The sequence below is a fragment of the Eumetopias jubatus genome, unplaced genomic scaffold (genome assembly GCF_037043125.1).
Source record: "Eumetopias jubatus isolate StellerSeaLion01/CBP00866 unplaced genomic scaffold, mEumJub1_p1.0 scaffold_16, whole genome shotgun sequence".
Lineage (NCBI taxonomy): Eukaryota > Metazoa > Chordata > Mammalia > Carnivora > Otariidae > Eumetopias > Eumetopias jubatus.
The window spans coordinates 88,981,294-88,995,185 of NW_028274822.1; positions in this window are offsets into that span (position 1 = coordinate 88,981,294).

Genomic DNA, 13,892 nt, shown 5'->3' on the forward strand with positions numbered 1-13,892 from the left:
TGGCTGGCACATGGCACCTTCTCATTGTATCCTCATAGGATGGAGAGCAGAGAGAGAAAGCCAGCTCTTACATGGATGCTAATCCCATTCATGAGTGCTCCACCCCATGGTATAATCACCTCCCAAAGGCCCCACTGCCTGATATTATCACCCTGGGGGTTAGGATGTCAGTATATGAATTTTGGGAACAGATAAACATTCAGTTTGTGAAAACGAGGTGTTGAGGTTGGGTTTCTAGGAAGAAGACTCTGAGGCAGTGCTTAGAGTACAGGATGTCTGGGTTGGGAGTGTCTCCCATTGGGCCGAGATGGCTGGGCCTCCATACCCCCAGCCCCAGCAGTCATTGGCTGGGGGTCACCCTGTAAGTGGACATGACCTTGGGCTCTGCTGCCTAAGGTTGTGTGTGAACCCCACACTCACAGCAGCTGGGGCAACAAGGCCCATCCGGAGCGGGGGGATCTGGGTGGTGCATCTCCATGCCTGCCACAGGAGGGGGATCTGGGTGGTGAACCCCCATGTGAGAGGTATAGATGAGGTCTCTGATGAGCAGTCTCGGTATTTCAGAAGCCTGTAGGAAGCTGGCTCATTTGCTGGTAGTAACTCCCCACTGCATAAGGAAAATGTTGAGTCCTTTTGCTTTAGGTGAAAATAGTTAACCTTGAAGTTCTATCTTGTGCTTATCAGACTTCCTCTGGAGCCTCTGATGCCCTGGTCTTGGGCCCTGCTGATCTCCCACCCTCGTCATGTCCCCTTCCGCTCTCCTGTCCCTGAGTCTGGGGAACGTGTGCAGTCTCCAGGAGGGCAGCCTTGCTCTTGCTCATTACCTATTCCTTCAAATCTTCTGTCTAAACGCTGGAGTACTTAGTGCGCCCCAAGAGGCTCAGGCTTTTGAAACTCAAAAGCCCAGCATCCATTCTTTTTTTCAGCTGGCTCTGGGTCCTTCCTTCCCCGAGGCAGTGAACACAGAAGGCCCAGAGGACTGGATGGGGGAGGGGCGGAGAGCCAGGAGGACACACTGGGCCCAGTGAGCACACAATTTACACTTCAAAACACCACCTCATCTTTTCCTAAGAATGTAGGTGTTGGATGTGCTGTGGGAACGTGATTGGTGGGCCCTGGGAAGAGACAAGGACAAGGCTCAGAAGGAACACATTGAGTATGCTCACGGGCCCCAGAGAGGGGCTCACCACATCCCTTGTGGGGCCGTAGGAGAAGCACCAGGGTGCTCAGGAAGCAGACAGGAGCAAGAAGAAAGCCTAGGCCAAGTCTTTAGTAGGTTTCCACGGGAAAGGTGAGACGGCAGAGTAAACCACTTAGCACTGGCTAGGTGGAAGAATTCCCGGGGGCCTCTAGTAGCCTGGCACCTGGTGCTGGGCTTATTTAGGGCAGGGACAGTATTCCCTGGGTGTGTGGGAGGCAGATGAGGAGGCGGTTGGGGTTATAGACCTGATATTGGTTGGTTTGGGTGTGAAAGGGGTGCTCCTGGGTGGGTTGTGATTCTCTTTAGGAGTCAGCTAGCCCTGGGAAGGGCAGCCTATCCCTGGGTCGGTAGGACTCCCAAATCCAGAGCATGGGCTGTATAGGAAATAAGAAACTGTAGTTAATGTCAGTGGCCCTGTCATGAGTAGATGCCAAGTAGACAAATACAGTAGTTACCAAGAAAGCACAGTTAAACACATGTGCACTCAGGATCTTGCAGGGCCCTGCCAGAGGTCTGCTGGGAGAGGGGCCATGGCTGTCCTCACCCTTTACTTCCTGGAAATCTGGGTGTCCATCCATTCCCCTAAGAAGACCACAACTTGCCAATAGCTCCCAAGGTGAACTTCAGCGTTTCCTACTTGAATGCCTCCATCTCCTTATTTGATTTTGTAGTAACATTTAATGAGATTTCTCTGTCTACAAAGAAGAGATCATTTCCAACACCTGCTAATTTAGTACTAAGTGCAGTGGCAATGCTCAGGAGTGAGTGGGGCCCCCTCTGATTTCTGTAATTCCACACTGCCAGTTTCAACCAATTTCAGTAGGGCATAGGTGTCTTCCTGGGCCTGGTGGGGCAGTTTCAGGATTCAGTGACCCAGAGGAGGGACTTGCTGTTTCATATGTGGTGTATCTGGCTCAGAAAGTGAGACTAGTTTTGGAAATATCAAAAAGTAGCTTTCCTTTGGGCAGAATCAGGCAAGTTTTAAAATTCAATATTAAATACTGTGAAAAAGCATTTTAGAAAAGAAGAGCTGGTTGGAAATGTATTTTGTGATATGAGATTTTTCATCAGGGGTTGGCCTTAAGATGCCGTTGTACCCAGGTCCCTTGCTGGAAGCAGTTATTTGAGCCTTTAAACCAGGGAGTGCAAACAGAGATACCTGCAGGGCTTAGGGAATAAGGGTTTACTGGAGGGAATCAGGCTGAGTGCAAGAAATTTGCTGTACCCCGCTTATCTTTTAATTCTTCTTTTGATGGGAACTTGGGTACAGAGAAACCTAACTATAGAAGAACAACATTGCAAGCTTGATGAGGCAACTGATACCCAGGGTCAGGGTTGATGGGGCAATAGGGAGTGGAGAGGTCTGTGGCACGCTGCCATCCACATGCTGCAGATGAAGGAGATGGTGACAGCTCAGCCCTAGCTGATCGCATTCATGTGGGAATATGGACCTGATGTTGTCAGAGCTGATTTTCCCAGAAAGGCTATACCTTTGGATTTTCATGTGAAACCTCTGGATTTTATAATATTAACAATTCCAATTAAAAAACATAGGTGGGCAAAACAAAAGAACAGTAACAGCAGTTAGAACACATCTGTGCACCACGTTGGATCTGAGGCCTTTATTTGTTTAAGTAATCTCTGTGCCTGATGTAGGGCTTGAATTCAGGACCCCAAGATCAAGAGCTGCATCCTCTCCCAACTGAGCCAGCCAGGTGCCCCCGGTCTAAAGCCTTTATATATTATCTCAAGTTTTGTAAAATCTGGAGCTGGAAGGCTTTCTAAGGCATGCTAAATTCAACCTGCTACCTAATTAGGAGAGTTATTTGTGTGGCCTTCTTACAGAGAGGCCTTCTTCTGACAGCTGGTGTACCTACTACCTAATGAGATGGGATTTCCCACTGTTGACTGGCCAGAGTTGGAAGGGATTCTCTTGGGTGGTAAGGAATGGAAACCAAGGCAAGCCAGACTGAGTCTTGGAAAAGCACGGGGTAGAATGCAGCCAGCTGGACCTCAGGAAGGGCCTGGAGTCAGGAAATGGGAAGTCACCAGAATCCCTTGTCTCTTTGCCTTGCTTCTCGCTGCACACTTGCTTTCCTTTTCTCTTCTCTCTAGGGAATGCTTTCCTCCTGTTCTCCAGTCCCCATGGTGGGATATGGTCACGTCACAGCTTCCTCCTTTAGGCACTTCTGTTCCAGCCCACGACAGAGACCCACACTCTCCATCTCTCCTTAGTGCCACAGGCCCGGGAGAGGGAATCTCATTGGCTCGCCTGGACTCATGTGTCCGGTGCTGGTCCCATCAGCTATGGCCAGGGTGCAGGTGGCACAGAACAAGAATGGCTCCTGAACAGCACTGGCGGACTCCATGCTGGGATTATGTGTGTGACTCCCAGAACGGCCCGAATAATTTAAGGCCTCATAGAACTACTTTTTAGAATGGCCGGGAGCCCCAGAAAGTGTCCGTACAGATTCTGTGGAGCTGAACTTTGTTTCAGGGTGATCTTTTTCGTCCTGCCTGTACAGTGAGCGACATTCCTAAGAACTCAAAGGGGTTAACCAGAAGATGAAAGCAGCCCCCCCAAATCTGCTTGCTCTGTGTCTGGAGCCCCATGGACCTAGGAGGGAGCAGCCTGCCTCCCCTGCGAGATGTGAGATGCGAATGGGAGCTGTCTGAGTTTGAAGAATCCATCTGTCATTGCCAAGGAGCTTGGCAAGAAAATGCCCCCCTGGCGAAGGCCGCCTCCGACCCCCTCCTCCCCAGGCGGAATTAAACCTCTGCCTCTGTGCTCCCTCGGCACGGGGCCATCCTCTAGGATAGCTGTGACCCTGCGGTAGCAGCATGGCCGTTTGTTCACAGTTCCGGAGCGTGCGCTAGGAGCCCGGCACTGTGCTAAGTCCCTAACAAGGAGTGGCTGGTTTCTGGTCCAAAATGTGCTAATCACGTAACAATAACGCCTATTTATTGGACACGGTGCCAGGCACATTTCTTCCATCACATCATTTTCTCTCCTCATAGTAACTGCCTGGAGTTGATTATTCTTTCCATTCTGGAGCCCCAGAAAGATCAAAGAATGTGCTCAAGGTCACCCAGCCGGAACTGGGATCTGGACCTGTTTGCTTGCAACGTGGCTCTCCCGTAACTTCTTGTTCGTCCTCATTGCCGTGGGTCTCAGCCCACAAGAGGGGCTTGAGGGCAGTTGGTGAAGGAGAGGAGCTAGAGAGCAAGAGGAACTTTGGGAGGAAGGCAGGACCCCAAACTTGCAGACGATACCAGGGGGCATCTTTGGGAGAATTCCTGAAGGGAGCTCGGACCAGGTTCTGTGCTTAGGTTAGACGGGAGGCCAAGAAGCAGCAAAAGACAAGTTTCCTTGAGGTTTTGCTTACAAGTGCATTCGTTTTTGTTTGCCAGCTGAGCGAACTGACAGCTTTGCTTGGGGGAGCCTCCTCACCCGTCACTGTGGAGGACTGGTGGAGGCTGTCCTTTATCAGATGTGGACTTGCAATTTTGTTTACGGGCAATCCCCCCTGTTCTGGGGCTTGGGAATGTGCCCACATGGCCTCTTCCCGAGCCACGGGGACTGTGGCAAGGAATGGACAGGGAGCCCTGGCCCTCCTTGATTTGGTAGAGTGTGCAGAAACGTGGGGAGCAGGCGTGCCAGTGGGGGGTGCAGAATTCCCTGTGCGGCCTAGCTCAGAACCCCCGGGGGCGGGGTTGGGGGAGGAGAGGGCCAGCAGCTTGCAGAGCACACTTTGTGAGTGTGGGTGTGGGAGTGTGTGTGAGTGACTCGGTGTGGGATTGTGAGTGTGTGAGCGTGCGTGCGTAGGTTGTGAAGCCGCAGTTGCCCACGGGGGCGGCATGGCTGTGCTGTAGGCTTCAGGCAATTATCAGTTCTCTCTCTGATTCTGTTCAAGGTGACTGTCAAAAATCCACAGAAGACTCTCCTAATGAAATGGAAAAGTGTGCAAATTTATCCTCCTGCATACAGATGCCTTTTCTTTTTATCTCCTAATAATTGCTCCCTTAGGTTCCGCTTCATGATATTAAAGGGTCTTTTCTTGTTCGACAGTGGAAACAGTCCACCTTGTGTGGTTCCTGGAGTCTGGACCTTGGAGGCTGGCTGGCGGGGTTTGGGGGCCCGGAGTGAGGTCTCTCCCTTCTCCTGCTTTCCCTTTTGGTCTTATTTATTATTATCTTACGCAGTGGTTTGAACACAGGTGAAGTGAGATGTTCTTGGGCTTGGATCTGTCTGAGGGAAACATAACATCTTTCAACAAGTAAAGATGAAAAAGATGGTTCTGGAAGCACATGTTCTGGTTGACATTGACACTGCGACTGATAGTGCGTGTGACGAGGCTCTGATGCTGGGGAACAATTAGTAGATGCATCTGGGCCCTGTTTTAGGCTTCTGTTGTCAACCTTAATCATTGAGTTTTAAGTCATCCAGTTGTGTGTGTGGGTGTGTATGTTTTTTAAAGCTGCGTTTGAATTTCTCCTGTCTTGGATTTCACAGAAGTGATTCTGGGTCAGTCAGTTCATTCATGTCCTGGCACCTGTCATTGAACCCCAAAGACCTTGCTGCCGCTGAAAAATGATTAGCTTCCTCCTTCCACTGCAAGGAGGTGGAGGCCAGCTTCAGGAATTCGCTGCTCTTTTTTTTCTGGCAGCCATGCTAGGAAACAGGGAGGTGGTTTGAAATCACAATGGAGTTTCAAAAAGAGGAGGTGTGTCAGTCCCCAGGATTCACAGGTATTGAATACAGCCTCACTGAAGGAAATGCAAAAGTGTCAGCTGTGCTTTAAGGAAGGTCAGGCATGTGGCCGCAAAGCTTGTTTTGTAGGCTTTGTTGTCCATTATGTTGGAAGACAAAAACTTTGACTTAGGGCTGAGGTTGGCCAAATCTGACCCTCAGCCTGTTTTTGTAAATAAAGCTTTATTGGAACACAGCCACGCCCATTCATTTACCTATGATCTGCAGTTGCTCCCCAAGCTATCAAGTCAGAGTTGAATATATGTGACATGCAAGGTCTAGAATATTTCCTACCTGGTTCTTTAGAGAAAACTCTTGCCCTCCCCTCTGTTAGGGGATGATATTCTCCAACCTTTCCCGAAGGGGAAAATGCAGAGGGAGCCAGCTAGGTTGTGCAGTCAGTCCACGGCTACTCATTTACCTTTGTTTTACCTCTTCTGGGCAACTTGTCTGTTCTCAGGGTGAGCAGGTGAGAGAACTGGATGCTCTTTTGTGCAGGGATTTCTGCTTGGCAGCAGTTCTGACAAGAGGCTTTTAGGGCAGAAGTTGGAGATCTGTCATCATCAGGCCTGGGGTTAATTAGAAACTACAGTTTTTGTAGGTAAAAAATTGGTCAAATAGCAGCAATTTCACACGGTTCAACCTTCTACTTGTGTAGTTTATATCTAGAGGCTCCCCATTTTTGCCAAATGTCGGTGGAAGGAGAATCGACTGCCAAGTTGGCTTTTGTCTGCACTATTTTATCTCTGTTCTTGCTTCTCTAAACATAAAGGGGTTCTGTGTTTCTGGGTTTGGCGTCTGCCACCAGGTGGGGTGCTAGCGGACCTGAGGGTGGAAGCTGTGGGTGTGTGGGTGCTCCAGGGGGATGCTGTGTGGCCAGGGGCTGGATCTGCTTTCTTGGGTGCTGTGGTGGGCTGAATAATCCCGCTCCCTTGCAAGATGATTCTCATTCCTGGGACCTATGACTGTTCCTTTACCCAACAAAGACTTTGTTGCTGTCATTAAGTTAAAGATTCTGAGATGGGGAGATTATCCTGGGTTATGCGGGTGGGCCCTCAATCCCGTCACAAATGTTTGTGACCCTGGCAGAGCCTGGAGTGATGTGGCCACAAGCCGAGGAATTCATGCAGCCATCTGAAGTTGGATGGTTTACCCCAAGAACCTCTGGAGGGAGCGGAGCCCTGCCAACACCTTGATCTCAGTGCAGTGGTGCTAATTTTGGACTTTTTTGGCCTTCGGAATTAAGAGAATAAACGTGTGTTGTGTTTAGCCACCAAGTTTGTTGTACCACAGTTTGTCTTAGCAGCCACAGGACATTAATACTGTGGTTTTCAAACTGTGAATGTGCTGACCGTTGTTTCCCTCTTAAGTTGTTCAGGAAATATTTACTGAGAGCCTTGCGTGTGCTGGGCACTGTTGAAGGGGTGTGTACAAGATGTACAGTTCCTGCCGTGTGGAATGTCACACCTAGTGCACAAGGCAGACCATCAGCAATTACATGAGATGGTTTCACATAGTGGTAAGTGCTGTATTCCAGGTACTCTTGCTGCATAAGAAATGATCCCCACGCTGTGTGCCTTACAGCAGCCACTTCATTATGTTACCAGATTCTGCAGGTTGGGAATTTGGCCAGAGCACAGTGGGGATGACTGTTCTGTCCCACATTGTCTGTGGCCTCAGCCGAGAAGGCTCAGAGGTTGGGGGTGACTTGATGGCTGGGGGCAGGAGTCACTGACAGCTCCGTCACTCACATGTCTAGCTCCGGGGCTGGGATGACCTGAAGACCAGAACTGCTGGTCACAGTATCTTCATGCAGCCTCTGCCTGTGATTGGGCTTCCTTTCAACATGGCAGCCTGCAGCCTCCAAGTGTGAGAAGCTGCATGTGTGGCCGTGGAGGGCCCTGCCTCCAAAGTCGCATAGTCTCGCTTGTGCTGCACTGTGCTGGTTAAAGCAGACATAAGCCCACCCAGCTAGAAGTTGGGGGTGGGGGGGCATGGACCACCCCCTTGGTGGAAGGAATGACACGGTTACATTGCAGAAGAGCATGCGGGATGGGAAATGGTACTGCTGCCTTCTTTGGAAAACAGTGTGAAGATGATACAACAGGACAACGGGAAAGATAGTGACTGGATTGTGGGGGCTACTTTAGATTGGATGGTCAGCACAGGCCTCTCAGGAAGGTGACATTTAACTTGAGTTCTAAATGGGGAGAGGGAGCCAGCCTTGGCAAGACCCAGGAGGAAGACCTGTCCAGGCGGGAGGCCATATTCATATCCTTAACAAACACATGCTATGGGCATTGACCAATCGGCAGGAATGCCTTGGCCATTTGGAATGATGCCTACTGAGTGCTGTGAGGGTGGCTGCACAAGATGTCCCACGCAGAGAGAAGGCCAAGGGCAAAGTCCTTTGCTTCCCCTCCCTCTATCACCTCTGGTGTCCTGTTTGATTGCCTTCTTTGCAATCTATTTCCTGAAATTATCCTTTTAAAAATTTTTTTTGTTTTTAAAAATTTTTATTAATTTTTAATTTTTTAAAGACTTTGAGAGAGAGAGAGAGAGTGTGAGAGAGAGCACAAGCAGGGAGGAGGGGCCGAGGGAGAAGGAGAAGCAGACTCCCCACCAAGCAGGGAGCCCCACGTGGGGCCCCATCCCTAGACCCCGAGATCATGGCCTGAGCCAAAGGCAGACGTTTAACCAACTGAGCCACCCAGGGGCCCCTTATTTTTATTTTTTTTAAGTAGGCTACACACCCAACATGGGGCTTGAGCTCAGGACCCTGAAATCAGGAGTCACATGCTCTAGCACTGAGCCAGCCAGATGCACCTGAAATTAAAGTTCCATGGGAATGGTTTCCTCATTTGTCTTGGAACCTGAGTGCTCAGAATAAAATAAGGTGTCAGGTAGAAATTTGTTGGGTGAATGGTATGTTTCAGAGTGGGCATACCTCCTAGGCATGGGGCTGCCTGGCATAGAGTTTTTCCTTGATTTTGATGTCTGTAGCTTTAGTAATTGTCTCAAGATTAAGTACTTAGAGAAAAGCCCAAGAATATCGTCTTCTGGACAATGGGAATTTGTCACTGGGTCGAATTGGACCCAGTAATGATGCTTCTCATATGGGCCATTGGTCTTTTAAATGAAATTTTCTTTCCTTGGTTTGAAAAATACTCCAAGAATCAGGAGTGAACCAAGCCCAAGGAACCCCTCGTAACTGGTCCCTGTAATTAATCCCCTGGGACTCGTTGGCAATGGCATCGTGTCCATTACTTACGCGCAGAAATAAAGATAAATGTGCCTGGGTAATAGCCCTAGGAAGGTATAAATCTCGCTTGTTTATGGGGGAAGGCAGCCCACGAGGACTTGTCACTGTGATCCAGGTTCTGTTCGATTTATGAGCACACGCATACTGGTAGGAGCTGAGATTTAGAAAGCACAGGTGTGTCCAGCCACCTTGTGGCTTCAGGCTGAGTTCTCTGTGGCGCCACTGTCCTCAAGAAGGACTTCTTGGAGCCACAGAAATTATGTTTTGCTTGTGAATGAGCCAGGGATGCAGGTTAATTTGGTAGAAGCAGCTGATACCCACGGAAGACATTGTGTTAACCGGGGTAGAGCTATGACAGAGCTCAGAGTGGATGTCGGTGCCCAGGGATGCGTTTCGTTTGGGCATTTGCCATTATGCATTTACACGTTGGTCAGTGTTTACTGAATTCCTGCTGTGTGCAAGCCTCATGCTAGAATCTGCAGCTCTTTCAAAGTGGTCTTGCAGCCAGGACACACGCAGGGAGCGGTATAAGAGCATCTGGCTCCGGGGGCCCCAAACAGACCACGTTCTGCCCCTCCTTGCTGACAGAACCTGAAGGCAGAGACAGGAGTGGTGGGGAAACAAGAACTGAGTTTATTTCAGCGAGGCCAGCACCGGACGATGGTGGACTAGTGTCTCAAAAGACTGTCTCCGAATTGCTGACAGTACTTCCAGGTTTATATAAGGAAAATGTGGGAGAAAGGTTGGGTGCGCGCAGGTCAAATCAGTCACTGTCTTGGAGTCAATCGCGGGTGTGTGGGGGTCTTGCTGGTTCAGAGCAGTCTTTGTTGCTTGAGGGAGTAGTTTGGGTTCCCATCAGGGGATGCTCTGCCCTCACGGTCCTCCGTCTCAGCCGAGAGGCAAGCTGGAGGGAAGAACCCAACTAAAACATTTGAGATCAAAATGGAGGCAGCCGGAAGTTCTCTTCGGTCTTGGGAGCTCCTCCTTACTTGAATTGTAGCCAGTGATTCCCAAACTGCTGTTACTTCCCAACCGCCTTGTCACCCCGTGCCGACCCTAGTATGACTTCTTAATATTTACCTTTAAACCAACCTACTTGTTTTGAAACGTAAGTGCCACGTTTAACGGTGTCCTCAGTTGTCAGTCTTCCTGGTTTGTTCATCCAGTCTGTTATGCCAGTTATATTTCTTCCTAACTCATGTTACAATAAATGTAAGTGTTAAAAATGTCCCTCATTTACCACCTAAAATAACGTGTCCCACCCGGTCGCCTTCCCTACCATGGGCGTTTGCCTAGGTCACTTCAAGAAACAAAACATTCGCTTTGGCTGAACTTCTTACTTTGGCAACTCTGTGAAAATTGGAACTTCTTCCCATTGTTTCCGGGGATGGCAAGTTTTTTGTATGTGTCACCTTGACCGAGGCCACGGGATGCCCTGAGAGCTGGTAAAGCATTATTTTCGGATGTGTCTGTGAGGGTGTTTCTGGAAGAGATTAACATTTGAACAGGTGAACTGAGTAAAATTGCCCTTCCCAGTGTGGGCGGGCATCTTTTAATCCATGAAGGCCTGAAGAGGACAAAAGGTGGAGGAACGGCGTATTCGCCCTCTCTGCTCCAGCTGGAACATCCATCTTTTTCTGCCCTGGGACGTCGATGGTTCTCAAGCACTGGGACTCAGACTGGAACTTAGAGCCCAGACCCTTGGGCCTGGACCAGAGCCACACCATCCACTTCCCTGGGCCTCTGGCTTGCTGACGGGGAGTGAGGAGCTTCTCCGTCTTCATAATCATGTGAGCCAATCTCTTGTGATAAATCCCTTTCTGTATATCTGTTACGGTTTTTTTTTTTATATTCTCTTACGGTCTGTATATCTGTACATCTCCTTATGGTTTTTTCCTCTGGAGAACACTAATACTTATCCCCACTGAGAGGTTTCTGGCCCAGGTGTTTTAGGGCAAAGATAGGTCTTAAGTTCTAGGACTGTGTTCATTGCCCATTTTCTGTTTCTTTTCCTGCAAAACGATGCAAAGGCAGATACAAGACAGACCCTCTCAGATCACTGTTGATTGACTTCCAGAAGATTCAGAGTGGTTCTCCCCAGAGCAACAGGTCAGTTTTCGTGGATCTGAAACGCACTATTGAAACCTTCCTCCTGCTTCCTGCCTAGTGCCTAGAATGGGACCGTGTACCAGGTGATCTTTGTTGCTCCGGTAGCATTGTCTGATTAAAGGTTGGGCAGAACAGACTTCAGTACTCAGCTGAAAAGATAGAAATGCTGCTTATTGGTGATACTTGGTGAAGAGGTGAACTCATAGAAACATCATGACCGTGTTTTCTAGACCCCTGATATTTTCAGGATGAATTATCTGAATTTATCAGTACGCGATGCCCATGACGGTTGGAAAATCAAATCATCATTAGCAATGTGGTTAACCAATGGATTTTATTGAAAGAATGGCATTACATGAAAATACAGTGGTTTTTATTTATATTTATTTATTTATTTAAAGATTTTGTTTATTTATTTGACAGAGAGCACAAACGGGGGAGTGGCAGGCAGCGGGAGAGGGAGAAGCAGGCTCCCCGCTTAGCAGAGAGCCTGATGATGATGTAGGGCTTGATCCCAGGACCCAGAGATCATGACCTGGTCCAAAGGTAGCTGCTTAACTGACTGAGCCACCCAGGTGCCCCAGATAAACTGGGGGAGACTCATGTCTTGCAGAACTGTGTTGTTTTTCCTTCCCTTGGCTTTAGGGCAGCCAGGAGTGCCTGAGAAATGTCACACATGTTCCACCTGGGAGGGGTGGTTTGTGGGGTGTCAGCTTGGGGTTTGTCCTCAGCTTGCCCTCTGCTCCATCATCAGTTTCAGAATATCCAGAATGTATGGAGGCTGAACGGAGAGTTTGTCAAACCAGAGGGAGGCCAGGGAGGGAGGGTCCTATGTGCTCCTAGACACTGGAATTTGTTTCTGTAATCATGACCCTTATTTCCCCCAAGCAAAAGATGCAAAAAGATGCTCCTTGGGCTGAATCTGCGGACAGTTTGCTTAAGGAGCATGTGGGAAAAATAGGGGCCACCATGAAACATTGGAATGTTGCTCATAAGCATCTGGATTTTTGGTCTGTCTTGAAACAGAGGTGGCTGGCGTTGTTGGCCCTGCATTCCCACTTGGACACAGACTCTGGGAATGGAGCTGATGAGCGCATGCCCCCTTTAGACTAGACGTGGGCTCACCACTTTGCCACTGGGGCCGTCACCTCCTCTTTCCATGCGCACCACGGCTGCCAGTTTATAATCCCCCTGGAACTATAGTCTCTCTTATGGTGGACAGTGTTTCTCAGATGCTGTAAAAACTGGGAGATAATCCCAGAGGGTTGTGTGTTTGCACAACAATAGAGGAGATCATTTTCGTAGAAGTGAAGATCATTCCTGTGTACTTAATATGCAAGTAGAGTGCATGGACCGCCTCTGTTCACTTACTGCTGCAGTCTGGTCCCTGCAGGCATTTGACTTTCTGACCCCTACATCCAGCTAAGAGGTCAGGGAGGAGCCCTTAGAGGCAGACAGTCTATTGGGAAGCCCCTTGCAGGGCCCGGTGCCCTACCATGCTGCTGTAAACTGGTCTCCTGTGCCCCTTGGGGACTGACTGGATTGGAGTCTGTTTCATCCTTAATGAGTGAATTGAATAGCTCACAGCAGGGGAAGCTTTTACCCAGCAGTTTTCCATTTAGAACTAGTCTTTCCTTAGCTCCTCAGCTAAACAACTGAGCCTGCTCTTGTGTATTATCCCGTGGTATTGGGGGTAGCAGTTTTACATCTGTAGGGACACCGATCTCCCTGGCTTGAGGTCAGATTTTCCTTATATCACGTCTCCGTACCCTCGGCTCCACCTAACACAGAAGGCAGCACACTGCGGAAGGAGAACTTGATGTGAGCAGGTCCTTTCCTGCCCTGCAGTGTTGTACAGCAGCTGGGATGTTGCGCAAGCTGTCCAACCGTTCTGGGCTTCAGTTTCCCCGTTTGTACAATAGGCATAGGAATGGCGACACTTATCCTCATAAGGTCAGTGGTAAGTTCTTACACGTAAAGTACTTAGTGCCTGGCACTTAGCAAGAACACTCCATTTGTTCACAGTCCTATCCCTGGCACTCAGTAGTTTGTTCCTTGTGTAGCTTCAGCACCTAGAACACTTCCCAACCCTCAGTTCCTGGTCAGTACATCCTTATTGCCAAGAAGGAATGAATGAGTGGTTTCAGGGTAGTTTTTGAAGCCAGTGTGCATCTGAGATATGGGTAGATGTTTGGTATGACCAAAAGGGATGTTGGTGTTCCTTCTAGTTACACGAGGTGGCCTGGGGCATGTCACCTGGATGCAAATTTATGGGTGTATTAATGGTTTATGGGGAGATGGGATGACACATTTCAGGGAGTTGTGGGGCAGGTTTGCCCCAGACATGGGCCTGGGTGCCGCTGTTTGGGGACCCTTGTCTCGTGTATTAGTTTTCTATAGCTGCCATAACTGATTATCACTAACCTAGTAGCTAAACCGAGTACACGTTTGTTGTCTTACAGTCTGGAGGTCAGAAGTCTGAAATGGGTCTTAAGAGCTAGAATCAAGGTGTCAGCAGGACTGTCTTCCTCCTGGAGGCTCGGGGGGAAATCTGTTTTCTTTTTCTTTTA